The following is a 16,305-nucleotide window of genomic DNA, read 5'->3' as shown; positions in this document are numbered from 1 at the left end:
TGAAACTAGCACGGTATTCTAACAGATGAAAGGCTTAACAGACAATCAATTTTTCAATGTATAATTTCAGTTACATCACACTGTAAATTTTTGCTGTAAATTCTGTGTGTTAGGATTGAGCCCTCCACTACCACCTGATGAAGGAGTGATTCTCCGAAAGCTAGTGTGCTTCCAATTAAACCTGTTGGACTATAACTTGGTGTTGTGTGATTTTTAACTTTGTACACCCCAGTCCAACACCGGCATCTCCGAATCATTGATATTTGGAAGCTGTGTCCTACTGCTGCATCCCCACAGCACAGGAAGGTGCCAACCTGGGTTCAGCTCAGCATGAGGGATACCAAAGGTGGATTCAGCACCAGGGATAAGGGAAGGAACCAGCCTGAAACCCCACACCTAATTACCATCAGGTATTCCATTGCAGGAATGTCCCTTCCCTTCACCCTTGACAAGTTAATTTGATATCCTATGGGACACACACGGTAATTGACCCCCACTGATTTTCATGCAAGCTTCCTGGCCTTAAGATCAAAACCAAATATAACAAATAATTAACTGTGATCTTTTAATGGAACTAAATCAAGGAAAGAAAAAAAATGGTTCCACATGATGTCGTAATCAGATCGTTGCAGACCAGTTCTGTTTGTCAGTCTGATGCATGGTTTCTGGAGTGGAGAAGGTGAGGTGTTAATCAGACCAGGAGAACTTAAACAGTGTATGCTTCCGTCATCTGCAGCCTCACCATTTTGATCTGAAGAATAAAAACAGAATATTGAATTGAATATAAAAACAGCCTTTTTAATGTCTGGCAATTGATTATGTCAACGCAGCGCAATGACAAAGGGGAGGGAATGATGCTTCCCTGGTTTAAAGCTATGCATCTGGAGCAATAGTGTCCACTTCTGGCCACCTTATGTCAGGAAAGTTGGAGACCCAGACTGGGATGAAGAGAAATGTCTTCACTGAAAGGGAAGTCTATCTTTGGAATTCTCTACCCCAGAGGGTTGAGGTCGCTCCATCGTTGAATATATTTAAGGCTGGGATTGACAGATATTTCTCTCTCAATGTATACTGAGAGTGGGTGTGAAATGACCATGTTGATTGGTGGAGCAGGTTTGATGAACCAAATTGTCTATCCTGCTCTGAGTTTTATCTTCTTAACGTATTTGATTAAACACCTCTAAAATGAGCAGAAGGTTACAGCCCACTGCATGTGGGGCTGAGAAAAACAGGCATATCCACCCCATTATCCTGCATTAAAAGTTCGGACTGCTGTAGTCTACAGCTTGGTTCCCATTAATTCCCCAACCCTCACTCCCAAATCAGAGTTGAGTCAGGCACTCCTCTCATTAACGGGTTTGGTCAACTTCCAAGCAGACTGATCGTTACACCCCCAAAACACGCTCACACCCACCTACCACTGGGTAGCAGCCTCCCAGGTCATATCGAGTCTGTAAGCTGCTAATGAGGATTGAAAAGGTAGCTATAAGTGGATGGTTCCCCTTGTGGGGCAATTTAGAATGAGTGATCATAGTTTTAGACTAAGTGACTTGTTTTAGACTTAGCAGTTTCAAACAATGATGATAAATTACTTCCCTCAAAGGATCATTAATATATAGAATTCACTACCCCAGAGTGTGGTGGATGTTGGGGCATTGAATAAATTTAAGGAGGAGATAAACAGATTTGTAATTAGCTTGAAGGGTTATGGGGAGCAGACAGGAAAGTGGAGTTGAGGCCAGGGTGAGATCAGCCATGATTGTATTAGATGGTGGAGCAGACAGGAGAGACTGAATTGCCTTCTCCTGCTCCTAGTTTTTAAGTTCACAGTTGATACTATCTTAATAGGACAACGGACAAATGTGCAGCTCTTTTCCATTCTGGGCCGTGGAATAGAAATGGATTAACTAATAAAGTCTTACCCTGAAAGGTGAGTTCATGTCCTCTGTTCTGGCGAATGGCTCTTCAGTTCTGAGTATCTGGGTAGACATGAATATTTGAACACAACTGTTATAAAGTCTTTTGATCTTCACAGCATTGAAAAGTCTACATCTACTTCTGGTCCATAGCACTGACAGTGTTCTGCAGACAGAGGTCCCTGTGAGATGCTGCAAACCAGCCTTCACACCGCCTGTAACACCCAATTCCAATTCCCACAGTGTCCCAGATCCCAGCTCTTCTGTGTCTCACAGTATCAGAAAACCTCAGCTCCCTCACTGTCCATATCCCACATCATCTCAAAGCCCAACAACCAATACCTCTGCATCTCAAAGCAACCCCAAGTACTGTAGGTTCTCAGCATTGGAAATCTTGCATTCTTTCAGTTCATCAGGTTGGGGATTTGGGGGCGTTGGGGAGGGGAGAGAACATTTGTTAACCTTAGGTTGTCTAACAAAAATATTAAGCTGTGTTTAAAATAAATTCCTTTCACTATCGTTTGGAGATAACTTGTCACACTTTAGTCGCTGGTCATGTCATTCTGACTTAAGGAACATCCCAAAAGATTAGAGCTTGAAAAGCATTGAATCTTACCGTGAACATTTGCAGTAGCAAGGTTGCTGAGAGTTAAACCTTGGGATACACGCCACTCCCAGTTGTCCTCCTCCCACCATTTCAATATCTGATTTGGGGTCTTCGTCCTGCTGGATTACAAACATTTCAACCTGTATTAGTGTATTGTACAGACTTGGAGTAATACTGAATATCATTTTATGGGTCCAGTCCTCAGAGGAGTCTTGGACAATGTATTTGGAATCATACTTAATTATACTTTCTGTTAATTTAAAAATAAGTGAACATCCACCAATATTTATTGTTGATCCTCTGAGAGCTAATGATGAGCCTTCTCGTTTCTCCTCCCAAATCTTCTACTTAAACTGTTCAGCAATGTTATCACATGCTCCTTAGGAACCAGTGGAATTCAAGCCTGGGTCTCCAAAGGTACACTATCACTGTACCCACACCATCCCCATGGTGAGCCTGTTCCTTGAGATGTTCACTTGGACACACGTGAGGCTGGTAAGAGATAACATACAATGGTGTGGGAAGTCTCATTGAACAAACTGGGTATTATAGTCCCCATTGAATATTCCTAGCATTGTTCAGTTACAGAGTAAACCTCTCTCTGCACTGTCTCATTTAACACACCTTGCTTTGTTTCGTTAGAGAGTAAAGTTCCTTCTGCAATGTCTCAGCAAGCGCTACTATGCCAGATGCGTTGCCAAGGTGCTCAGCAAAATTGGTTCTGGAATGTTTCATCAATTTTGAGAATCTCCAACCTCAAAACAGCAACCCATAAGGCTTGTGTGACATGTCTCCACTTCATGCATCAACCACCTTGATATGTGTAAGTGGAATTGCCAATTTAAAATCAATTGTACTGAATGCTGAATTTACACCACCTATACAAGGTTCCAGTTTCATGTCAGTTTCATTCAGTGTGGTTGGCAGTGACTCTGCTGAGGCCTTGCAAGCCCATTATTTGTACTACCATCTTTGCAGGGAGAATGGGGATGGGCAGTAAATGCTTCAAACAGAGTAGGAGAGGAGGATAAGAAGTCTTTGACCTTTATAGTGAACTTCAGTTAGGAGATGATGACACACTGGTAATGTCACTGAATTAGCACCTGATGTTCTGTGAGCAAAGGATCAAAACCCATTGCAGTAGATGGTGAAATCTGAATTCAATAAAAAGCGATCCTGATGGTACTCTTGTTGACATTGTTGATGATTATTATTATTAAATTAATGGTTCATTAATGCTTTTTAGGGAAGGAAATCTGCCATCCTTATCTGGTCTGGCCTACTATGGTTCCAGACCCACAGCAAAGTGGCTGTCTGTTAACTGCCCTCTGAACAATAAATACTGGTCTAACTAGTGACACCCATGTATCATGAATTAATTGTCAAAAATTAAAGTCTTTCATTCCACCAGTCTATCTGAGATCCAATCTTTGGAAGAGAGGTGACAATTCTGCTGTGACCTAACTAAATTTCAGTTTTTTTTTCAAGAAAGTCAACATGGGCGGCACGGGGGTGGCACAGTGGTTAGCACTGCTGCCTCACAGCGCCAGAGACCCGGGTTCAATTCCCGACTCAGGCGACTGACTGTGTGGAGTTTGCACTTTCTCCCCGTGTCTGCGTGGGTTTCCTCTGGGTGCTCCGGTTTCCTCCCACAGTCCAAAGATGAGCAGGTCAGGTGAATTGGCCATGCTAAATTGCCCGTAGTGTTAGGTGTAGGGGTAAATGTAGGGGAATGGGTCTGGGGGGTTGCACTTCAGTGGGTCGGTGTGGATTTGTTGGGCCGAAGGGCCTGTTTCCACACTGTAAGTAATCTAATCTAATCTAAAAAAAAATTAGTCAGACACATCATGCAAAGTAATTACCAAACACAGATCGATCGTTCACAGCATTGCATAATGAAACTACAGGTCCCACTCCTTGGCTAGGGTACTGATTAATACTGTTACCTGTGCTCCCACCATAAAGGATTGGTCCTTAGAGAGTTTGCCAACTTAACTGGACATAGTCTGAGAAGTTTCATTACATAATATCCAACCTCCCCACCCAACCAGCAATTTTTCTGTATCCCAGTATTCTTAAAACTAGTAATAATAGTGTTGTTAGTTATTAGCGTCCAATAAAACTAACAGAAAGCGCACAGCTCTTTGTAATTTCAAAGTGAGTTTTATCGCTGGTTTGGTTACAGGAGATTAATCCTTAATATGGAAACCGCAAGATAATTCTGCAGCTTCAGCAGCTGTAGACCTCACCGTGTTAACCACTATGACTGAAACACAAGAATATCAGTCGAATCTTACAAACATTTGGGGCCTATTGCTGTAAGCTCATATTTCCTGTATCAGCGCTGTATGTTCTGGTCATGGTGACATCTTAATACAGAGAGGAGAAAGTGAGGTCTGCAGATGCTGGAGATCAGAGCTGAAAATGTGTTGCTGGAAAAGCGCAGTAGGTCAGGCAGCATCCAGGGAACAGGAGAATCGACGTTTCGGGCATAAGCCCTTCTTCAGGAAGAAGGGCTTATGCCCGAAACGTCGATTCTCCTGTTCCCTGGATGCTGCCTGACCTGCTGCGCTTTTCCAGCAGCACATTTTCAGCTCTTAATACAGAGATCCAACTCAAAGGTGTATTTGCAGATGTAAAGTAGTCCTTGAAATTGTCTTCGACACACGTAGAGCAATCAACTGTTGAACAGTTAGTGGATAACAAAATCGCGACTTTGGCAATGTATCTCTCACATCTCTCAAATGTTTTCTCTAAGCTGCATGACCCTGCAGTAATTACATTGTGTGGTGAAACACAGTAATCAGCCCCAAACACAATTGAAGGTCCCTTTATGGTGCACGTATAGGTGCCTATACAGCTATCCTGTACGTATGTGCAATGAACTAAATAAATTGTGCTCAACATGGAAACGTTAGAGATGCTTTGCCTCCTGCCACCCTCTATCTATGCTAGTTAATTTGACAGTTTCACTGAGCTGAATGAACTATGCAGCAATCCATTTCTCGCTGGGAAAATAAGGAACTAATTCAGACCAGATCAATAATTCGAGGATCATTAATTGCAGAACAAATGCTTATAGGATCGATACTGGAATGGTTGCAACCAGATGGTCAACAATTAAGACGAAGTGTGTCAAATATTTCATACGTTCGCAACATCATTATATGAAGCCTTCGGCTCTTAATTGCTACTCAGTTTATGAAATAGCTTTGAGAATGTAAAACTCACTAGTCACATCATTAGTTGTGTATGATACATTTTTAAATAAATATTTTTATTAAAAACTTTTTCAAATCTTTTACAAAGCAACTATATGTAAAAAAATATACAAAAAGATAGAGGTTGTACAACAATGTCATATCACAGTACTATTAATATTAAACTACTCTATTCTACCAGAACAAATGTATCTACTAAACTAAACGACAATCAAATTACATAAAAATTTAATTAAGTTGAATTCAAATTAACTTAAATTAAATTTTATCACATTATTTCGCACACCACACCTTCACTGAAGCTCCTGCCCCTGGGAGCACCAGTCATTACACCCATTCATATTTTTCCCCAGATTCCCCCTCCCAGTGCCCCTCGGGCGTCCAAACTGATCCTCACAGCTATATCACGGCCCCAATTAATATTGCCAATAAGTCTGCATCAATATAATTTAGAAAGGGCCACAATGTCTTATAAAACTGCTCCATGTTGTGGTGCACCATATTTGTGAGGTAGTCTTGGGGGAGATGCTCCATCACCAGCCTGCACCACTCCATAAGACCTGGGTTTTTTTTCCAATGTCCAATTCATTAAAATGTTCTTTCTCGCACAGTGGGGAAGAATGTTACACATTCTCTTCCCGTGTTCCCCCAGAGAGGGCAAATTTGGCAAGCCCAGAAGAAGAAATACTGGGACCATTTTGACTTCAATTCCCAGGATTTCCTTCAGTTGCTTTACTATGGCACCCCAGTATCTCCAGATCTTGCAACATGACCAAAAGCATTGTGTGAGAGTGCCTATACTGATTTTACATTTGGGACACCCTGGTGACGCTCCTCTCTTGAACTTAGCTAGCCTCTCTGGTGCCATATGAGCCCTATGTAAAATCTTCAATTGCATAGCCTGCGCTTTGTTATGTATTGAGATTTTCTTTACATTTTCCAACATATCTTCCTCTCCTAGTTCCCGATTTCAAGTCCAAAAGAGTCTCTCCACATCTCCTAAGGCATGTCCTTTCTGTAAATGATAGAGTACTAACTGGAAGAGCGCCCATGCACCAGAGCATTCTTTTCTCCATGTCTGACTTGTAAGGCTGAGCCAGGAGCATGGTCTTCTTCTGTATATAATCCCTTTTCTAAAAGTACCAGAACGATACATTTTTGTAATTTGGCACGAGCTGAAGTCGTGAATGCTTCTGAAATGTGAATTAGCTCACAGTTAAAAGGACATGCTCAGAAGAAGCTTTCAATTACCTTTAAATTAATAGTTGTACATATCAGGACAGCAATATGAGTAAAACGTTGAGATTATACTCTCAAATGGAACAAAATAATCTTTCAGTGACTACATTGCTGGCTTCTAAGTTGGAGGACTGTGAATTCAGGTCTAAGTATGGAATTTTAAGAATTTGTATGGAAATCAAAGCTTTGTTATAATTGAAAATGACCATGAATCTGTTGTATTGTTGTAAAATTCCAACACTTTCACTGTCTAGAGAAGGAATTCTGTCACCCAGACCTGTACAGCCTACGTGTCACCCTTGGCCCACAAGGGTGATAATAACTGCCCTTTGAAGTGGACAAAGAAGCTCCTCATTTGTATCATCACCAACTCGGCATAAATAGCGATTAACGCACATTCAGGTTGGCACTGTTAACACAACAAAGGTTTCTCGTCATCATTTTCAGCTTGACCAGAGGTGATTGCTGACCCCGTGAAATCAACAGGCCTATGAGCCCCTCCCACCAGAGTATCAGACAGTCAGTGGAGATGAAAATGATGCCGAGGATATTTCAAAGAAAGCAAATGGGTTGGCAAAAGCAAACCCCTGATAAATGAGAGCAGTTTGTCAAGTGCAGTGATTGTGGAACGGGTTTAGAAACCCACAGATTCTCAGTTTGAAATCTAACCACACATTGAATCAATGTGAGCTGGTGAGTAATAAAACCAAACTGATTCACTGAGCCCCTTCAGTGATGGGGATCCTGCCACCCTATCTTCATCTCGCCGGCATGTCAGTAGGCTCATATCTCAGCATGGATTATAAACTGGAGTGAGACTTTAACCCACAACCTTCTGAGAAGGAGGTGACAGTGCTCTGCCTGAAACAGACAGTCAACAATCAACATTGCTTGTGTGACAAGGAGTTATTTCCCATCAAAATTACAGTATACATCAACCCGGCATATATGACGACTTCATTTTCATGGTCCCAAAATTCCTGTTTTTGCATATACCTTAACCCCTCCCACCCACTTTTCCAGCCCCAAGATGCTATTCTGACATTTGGAGCCTGAATTTTTCTCTCCACAGATGAATGTTTTATTGACCTGTACTTTCTAACTGGGTGTAAGGGATCAGGGTGTAGGCAGACAATACAGGCTGTGCTGCAATAATATGCAGGAGTTTAAGACGTACCCTGCACATAGCTGACCCCCTAAGGTGATTGGTAAACATGACAACCACCACTTCTTCACTTTTATACTTGGCATATGAGTTGACTCTTCATTTCTGGAGATATGTTTGCAGGTTTTAAAGGTCAACTTCTACATGTGGCTAAAACAGTGTTAGTGTAGCATAGGGTCTGGTTGGAGATTTTCATGAGCAATCACTGCTGTTTAGGAGAAAGAATGGCTTTAAATCAGTGCCCAACACAATGACACGCCACACAAAGACATTTAAGATGAGGTGTTCGTGTGGCTGTGCGATTTTACTGCTGAGTGTAATTGAGAGCAAAATTATTTTCTTTGGTGAATCGTTACTGTTGATACAATTCCTGGATTGCAAGCTTTCTTCGATATTCTGTTTTCGTTTCATTTCTCATGCTGTCATTGAACCTCTCTGCTTTATTGTTGAAAATAGCTTTGTGATGGGCGGCACGGTGGCACAGTGATTAGCACTGTTGCTTCACAACGCCAGAGACCCGCGTTCAATTCCTGCCTCGGGCAACTGACTGTGTGGAGTTTGCACATTCTCCCCGTGTCTGCGTGGGTTTCCTCCGGGTGCTCCGGTTTCCTCCCACAGTCCAAAGATGTGCAGGTAAGGTGAATTGGCCATGCTAAATTGCCTGTAGTGTTAGGTGAAGGGGTAAATGTAGGGGAATGGGGCTGGGCGGGTTGCTCTTTGGAGGGTCAGTGTGGATTTGTTGGGCCAAAGGGCCTGTTTCCAGACTGTAAGTAATCAAATCTAATCAATGCTGCCCTGGCTGAAAACATGAGGGAAGAGGAAAAACAGCAAAAATTATGTTCAATGCTAGTTACTGCTTTATGACAGTAAAGCAAGATCCAACAGATATAATCAATGGAGCTGAATTTCATCTGCCCTATGCATTCAGCTCTTGAAGATCTGATATAAATAGGCAAATCTGAGGCCAAAATAGGCATGATTGTGTAACATGGCTTTTAATTTAATCTCATTTCCAGTTACCTCTTTGTAACTTCTTCTCAACAGAGGGGAATTTTGCTCTCCTCCTTGACCTGTAGCTTTAAACCTTCATCATCCGTTACAGAGCAATTATTTGCATATCTGCACAGATTTCAATGAACATGAATCCCATGTTATTTTTATTGCACATAATATAAATTTATCAGGACTATAAATCCTGTTCTGAGATTCGTACCCTGTCATTGTGATCTCAAGTGTTCATATCTGTTGATATAAATTGCATCTGAAGAAACAAAAAGATTAGCAGATAAACATACTCCTGTGTACTTGTGTGAAAGAGATAGAGAAAGACAGGCCACGGAAATGGTAACTCGGATATGCTGTTTATATAGAGTACTCGTGTATGCTGTTTCTATAGAAAAGGATAAAGTTTGGGATTTGAGAGATAAGTCATTTCAAAGAGAAGGTACGGACATGATTTTAAAAAAAAGTAAAGTGAACGGTCCCTGTTTAACATGCGATTTATTATGATCCCTGCAGACACCGACAACTCCTAAAAGATACACACCCTTCGACCTATCTCAATAAAGGGACAAAGGTGAACAGGAAAAAAATAGCTAATCAAATAATTCCTCACTGTGTCACACTTAAGAAGAGAAAACAATCCCAATTTGAATTCACCAAGATGCCCTCATTTGTCATAAAATGTATAATATTTTCAAAACAATTTCTAAGAATTGCCATTCAATACAAGTATATGGAAAGTTTCCAACCTGTTCCTTAAACTCCTTTGAGAATGTTTCAGATGATCTGTTTGCCAGTTCAATGGAGTAATTCCTGTTCTCTATTTTTACTGTCACTCTGATGGCATAAGTCACATTTCCTGTAATACATTGCAACATGTGTTAGTACCTTATTTACGTTTGTAACAATAAGCTGTACACCTTAGTTTAACGCAAGCAGGATAGCACAAAAATTGCCTCCAAACAATATGGGTGGATGTTCCATCTACATTTATGCTGTCTGTCTGTTTTCTGAGGGCAGGTGAAGATGTGAGCTCCAAAGTATCCTATTTTTATAAACAAGATATTTCATATTGTGGCAGTTTCATTAAAGGTCAGTCTTTGGAAGGTTTGCTGATTTTATGCAAGAGTAGTGATATTTTACATTAGCTGCATGAAAGTGGGAAAAGTTTTAAAAGGTATCTAATTTTTTAAGTGCTTTCAATAGCTTTCATGGTTTCAGTTTAGACATTTGTTGAGGTGTGCAATTATGTGATCCAATTGTTTATTTGGGGGATTTATGTGCTCTTGGATGTAGTCCAGTTTTTACAATAGGCTTTGTGAATTGATAATATATAAAGTGGATAAGTTGTTGGGGTGGGGATGGGTCAAGGATATGGCCAACCTGAGGCTAATTGAAGCACAGGGGTGGGAGGTGGAAATGCAAATCAGATTCATCCCAGTTCGTGTCTCCTACAGACAAAAATAAGCCTAAATGTCATATTCAGGGAAATGCAGAAACAAACAAAATATTTTGATTTACAAAAACCATGAGACCAGAAGAGTTAGGATTAAGAGTTAGGGCGGCACGGTGGCTCAGTGGTTAGCACTGCTGCCTCACAGCGCCAGGGACCCGGGTTCTGTTCCAGCCTCGGGCAACTGTCTGTGTGGAGTTTGCACGTTCTCCCCGCGTCTGCGTGGGTTTTCTCCCACAGTCCAAAGATGTGCAGGTCAGGTGAATTGACCATGTTAAATTGTCCATCGTGTTAGGTGCATTAATCAGAGGGAATTGGGTCTGGGTGGGTTACTCTTCAGAGGGTCGGTGTGGACTTGTTGGGCCGAAGGACCTGTTTCCACACTGTCGGGAATCTAATCTAATCTAAAATAGGCCATTGAGCCAATTAGGTTTTTTTCTCTCTAATTAAGTGAGATTATAGTTGATGAATTATCCTCAATTCTACTTTCCTACCTTTACCTCATAAACATTATTCCCTTACTGATTCAATACCTGTCTATCTCAGTCTTGATTTTACTTAGTGACCCAGCCTAGGCAACCCTTTGCAGTATATAATTCCACAGATAAGGGAGTCAGAGGATGGGGGAATGGGCAGGAAAAGGTATTTGAGGCCACGGTCAGAGCAGCTATCATGTTATGACCTTCCCTCCATCATAAGGTCAGAGGCAAGGATCTTTGCTCATTCAGCACTACTCCTGAAGCAGTCCAGCTCAAATGCAACAATGTCTAGGCTTAGTCTGAAAAGTTGCAAGTGCGTTTGGACCAGGCAAATGCCTGGCAATGACCATCTCCAATAAAAAGCAGTCCAGCCACAGTCCCTTGACATTGAATGGTGTTACCATCACTGAATCCCCCACTATCAACGTGCTGTGGGTGACCATTAAGCAGGAATTCAGCTGGACTCACCGTATAAATACAACAGTTACAAGAGTAGGTCAAAGGCTAGGAATACTGCAGCAAGTAACTTACTTTCTGACTCCCCAGTGTCTGTGCACCCATCTTAATATTGGAATGTAACATTCACTATGTTATGATTGTGGTGTAATGTTCCCTGTATTGATAATGGGTGTAATATTTTTCGATATTTAAACAGAATGATATTACTGATGTTAGTATTGGAGTGTAACATTACTTGCATTAATATTGGAGCGCAGCGTTCTCTGTGTTAGGATTAAGGCAAATTATTGCTGATACTGAAGCATAGTAGTCTCTATGTTATTATTGGGGTAGATGTTCTTTATGTTAATATTGAGATGTAGCCTTTTCCCATGCTAATATTGAAGTGTAATATTTCCTTATTAAAATATATTGTCATATTTCATATTATTAGTGAGTTGTAGTGTTGCCATATTGTTTAATTTTAAAAATAATTTGATGTCTGTCACTGCAATGTAAACTAATAACCAGATAAATTATAAAACAGATGCAACTTACTAGGGATAGTTTGGGAGATAATTCACCGTACTGTCCTTCGTATGGTATTTGGCAGGTACATTCAACACCATCCCAGGAACCTTCATGTTTACACGGATTAACTGATTGAATAAAAGACAAACATTTTGTAACGAGGAATATAGTCAGCCAGAATGAGGAGTCACTGGATTCAAGATATTAACTCTGTTTTCTTCCCACAGATGCTGCCAGACCTGCTGAGTTTCTCCAGCAATTTCTGATTCAGATTTTACATATCAGCAGTTCTTTGTTTTAGTTTAGTGGCTCTTTGATGGATCTATCCACCCAGTTCCACTCACTGGTTTAGTCTCCATAATCCATTTTGCTTTTCTTTTCAAATATATCCTTTTTTTTTCAGGCAGAGTCCTATAGGGGGCTGAATGACCTGAGCTATGGTTTGAAATGCAGCAGAATCGTGTGAAAAGGCCAGTGAGGCCTAAGTTGATGCCGGGAACAATTTGCAGCACTTTTAAAATAGGGTGTCAATGTGATGTACCCACTAAGGAGTGGTGAGTTGCCAATTAAAGGAGGATTATTGCTTGGTTAACAACCTTGCTTACAGTGGATCACCTCATTAATATGCAGCTTTCTATCATACTTCTGGCAGCGAGGAAAATGGCTGCTGAGAATTCTCGACACGGACATCAGAGTGGGTACCAGGTGACTTCAGATTGCTTGCTTGCTCTGCTTGCTCTGAAGACCCTCTATGTCAGACATCAGACACTAACTTGGCAGAAAGTGAGGACTGCAGATGCTGGAGATCAGAGTCGAGAGTGTTGTGCTAGAAAAGCCCAGCAGGTCAGGCAGCATCTGAGGAGCAGGAGAATCGACGCTTTGGGCATAAGGAATGAGGTTTGTGGCTGGGGGTGCTGAGCGATAAATGGGGTGGTGTGGGGGGAGCTAGAGGGAAGGTACCTGAGAATGCAATAAGTAGATGAAGGTGAGGGAGAAGGTGAAGGGCCGGAGAGGAGGGTGGAGTGGATAGATGAGAAAGATGATGGACAGGTTAGGAGGGCAGTGCCAAGTTGGAGGCTTGGGACTGGGGTAATGTTGGGGGCAGGGGAAATGAGGAAACTGTTGAAATCCACATTGATCCCTTATGGTTGCAGGGTCCCAAGGTGGAATATGAGGCGTTCTTCCTCCAAGCATCGGTAAGGGTTTGGCGATGGAGGAGGCCCAGGACCTGCATGTCCTTGATGGAGTGGGAGGGGGAGTTGAAGTGTTCAGCCTCAGGGCAGTGGGGTTGGTTGGTGCGTGGTGTCCCAGAGATGTTCTCTAAAACAGTCCGCATGGAGGCATCCTGTATCCCCGATGTAGAAGAGACCACATCGGGTGCAATGGATACAGTCGATGCCATTGGTGGAGGTACAGGTAAATTTCTGTCGGACGTGGAAGGACCCTTTAAGGCCTTGGATGGAGGTGAGGGGAGTGATGTGGGTGTAGATTTTGCATTTCCTGTGGTGGCAGGGGAAGGTGCCAGGAGTGAGGTGTGGCTGATGGGAGGGTGTGTCCCTGATGAGGGAGTAGCAGAGGGAATGGTCTCTCTGGAACTCTGGTATGGATGGGGACAGAAATATATTTCTGGTGGTAGAGTCTGTTTGTAGGTGGCGGAAGTGATGGAGGATGATCCAATGTATGCAAAGGTTGGTGGGGTAGAAGGTGAGGTCCGGGGAGAGGGGGGGAAGGGTTCTGTCCTTGTTGCATTGCGAGGGGTGGGGTTCAAGAGCAGTGGTGCGCGATGTGGAGGAGATGCACTGGAGGACATTGTTGACCACGTGGGAAGAGAAATTGTAATCTTGGAAGAAGGAGGCCATCAGGGATTTTCTTTGTCATTCTGGTAACAGATGCAGCAGAGGCAGAGCAGTTGGGAATAAGGGATGGCATTTTTTACAGGAGGTAGGGTGGGAGGAGTTGTAGTCTAGGTAGCTGTGGGAGTCGGAGGGCTTGTCTTAGATGTCCGTGGTTAGTTGGTCGTCAGAGATGGAGATGGAGAGGTCCAGGAATGGGAGGGAGGTATCCGAGATGGTCCAGGTGAACTTGAGATCAGGGTGAAAGGTGTTGGTGAAGTTAATGAATTGTTCGACCTCCTCATGGGAGCACGAGGGTAGCACCGATACAGTCATCGATGTAGTGGAGGAACAGATGGGGGTGGTGCCTGTGTAACCGCGGAAGATGGACTGTTCCACGTACCCAACAAAGAGGCAGGCATAGCTGGGTCCCATGCGGGTGCCCATGGCTACTCCTTTGGTTTGGAGGAAGTGGGAGGATTGGAAGGAGAAGTTGTTCATGGTGAGGACCAGTTTAGCCAGGTGGATGAGGGTGTCAGTAAACAGTCCAGGTGAATTTGAGGTTGGGGTGAAAGGTGTTGGTGAAGTTGATCTCACACCATCCCAACCAGTACCCTTCCACCGATACCCTTATCCGTCTGGCTGAACTAGTCCTCACCCTTAACAACTTCTTCCAATCCTCCCACTTCTTCTAAACCAAAGGGGTAGCCATAGGCACCTGCATGGGACCCAGCTATGCCTGCCTCTTTATTGGGTACATGGAACAGAAACCCTGCAGTCCCCAATGACTAATTCTCTGCTCATCTCCCCCTTTCCCTTCTGAGCAACAAGGGCAGACATTGTGCCAGAGACCTGTACCCCATAGCTTACCCCTGGTAAGTCGCTCTCTCCAACAGTATCCAAAACGGTATACTTGTTATTGAGGGGAACGGCCACAAGGGTTCCCTGTACTGCCTGCCAGTTCCCTTTCCGTCCCCTGACAGTAACCCATTTGCCCTTTTCTTGTATCCGAGGTGTGACTACCTCCCTGTAACCCCTCTCAATATCTCCCTCTGCCTCTCGAATGATCCAAAGTTCATCCAGCTCCAGCTCCAGTTCCCGAACGCTGTTTTCCAGGAGCTGGAGTTGGGTGTACTTCCCACAGATGCAGTCAGCAGGGACACTGGAGGTGACACTTCCCTCCCACATTCTGCAGAAGGAACATTCAACTGCCCGAACCGCCATTCCCACTGTACTAAATTCCCAAAGAGACTGTAGAAACATAAAGAATTTTTTTTAAAAACTAGTTATCTTACCAATCCGGCTCACAGAAACTTTTTTTTGGTTAGACGAGGAGGATGGGTGGGAGATACTACCTAAGTAATGTTTCAGGTAACACAGCGACCCAAGTATATTGCTTCACTTACTCAGCAATCCCATGTCCGCTCCTGATCAGTGTGCGCTCTGCCTATGCACAAGGTAAGTTTGTATAATTTTAGATTTACCTTCCCAGCAACCCCCAGTCCTCGCTGTTGCTCCACCCACTGCTGCTGTTACTGGCAAAATGCAGTTTTATTGAACAAACTGGGTAATTCCCAAAAATATTTGTGGATTATTTGGGCACTTACAAGAATCCAGCAACTCCATGGCCACTATAACTGGAGGCAATAGCTTATTTACAGATTTTTAAAACAGAATTCAGAGTCTCAAACTGCCATTGTGGAATTAAATGCAGAATCTCTGGAATATTATTCCATTGACATTGAGCCACAAAGAAGGAGATGTTAGAGGCGGTGACTAAAATACCTTGATGAATGGTTTTGCTTGACCATATGTTGGTATCTTGTACAATACACAGTCAGTACTATCAATGTGACTATGATTATCAGAACCACCACTACTGTCACGATGGTGACAGTCAACGTATGGACCAGGAATTCAGTTTTCTCCAATGTACCAGTAATCCTTCAATGTGTCACATCTGAAACCAAAAAAGAAATGGTCAGGCACAATGAACTTACTGAACTAAAATACGGGTCTCGAGTAAATCTTCTTCTGCACCATCTTATCAAAAACTCATAGGGTATGTGCAGCACAGGTTAGATATCGAGTAAAATTTCATCTATTATAGTCCCTATTGAATACTCCTAGCTTGTTTGGTTACAGAGTAAGCCTCTATCTGCACAGTCTCATCTAACACAACTTGTATTATTTAGTTACAGAATAAAGTTCCATCTGCATTGTCTCATCAAGTATTACTATGCCAAATTGGTTCTGGAATGTTTCAGTGATTTTGAGAAGCTCCAACCTCAAAACAGCAACCTCTATGACTTGTGGTGACATGTCTCCATTTTATGTATCAGTCACCTCGATATGTGTAAGTAACCACCTCACAGCACCAGGGACCCAGGTTCGATTCTAGCCTCGGGTGACTGTCTGTGTG

General features: G+C 42.7%; 1 long non-coding RNA gene across 2 annotated transcripts; it reads right to left on the bottom strand.

The window, feature by feature from the left end:
- Positions 1-326: 326 nt before the first annotated feature.
- Positions 327-15,882, bottom strand: LOC122544420. 2 transcript variants are annotated; one of them, XR_006310335.1, is made up of 5 exons: positions 15,669-15,882; positions 9,900-10,009; positions 2,533-2,639; positions 1,923-1,979; positions 327-751 (listed from the first exon to the last, which is right to left on the bottom strand). It is a non-coding gene; the product is annotated as an uncharacterized LOC122544420 (long non-coding RNA). The 2 variants fall into 2 exon arrangements; XR_006310334.1 differs by having other exon boundaries at positions 2,533-2,642; positions 15,669-15,878.
- Positions 15,883-16,305: the final 423 nt, after the last annotated feature.

This window comes from Chiloscyllium plagiosum, chromosome 48, assembly GCF_004010195.1.
Source record: "Chiloscyllium plagiosum isolate BGI_BamShark_2017 chromosome 48, ASM401019v2, whole genome shotgun sequence".
In the NCBI taxonomy this organism is placed as follows: domain Eukaryota; kingdom Metazoa; phylum Chordata; class Chondrichthyes; order Orectolobiformes; family Hemiscylliidae; genus Chiloscyllium; species Chiloscyllium plagiosum.
The sequence above is the reverse complement of the archived record's forward strand: the minus strand, read 5'-3'. Positions and strand labels throughout refer to the sequence as shown.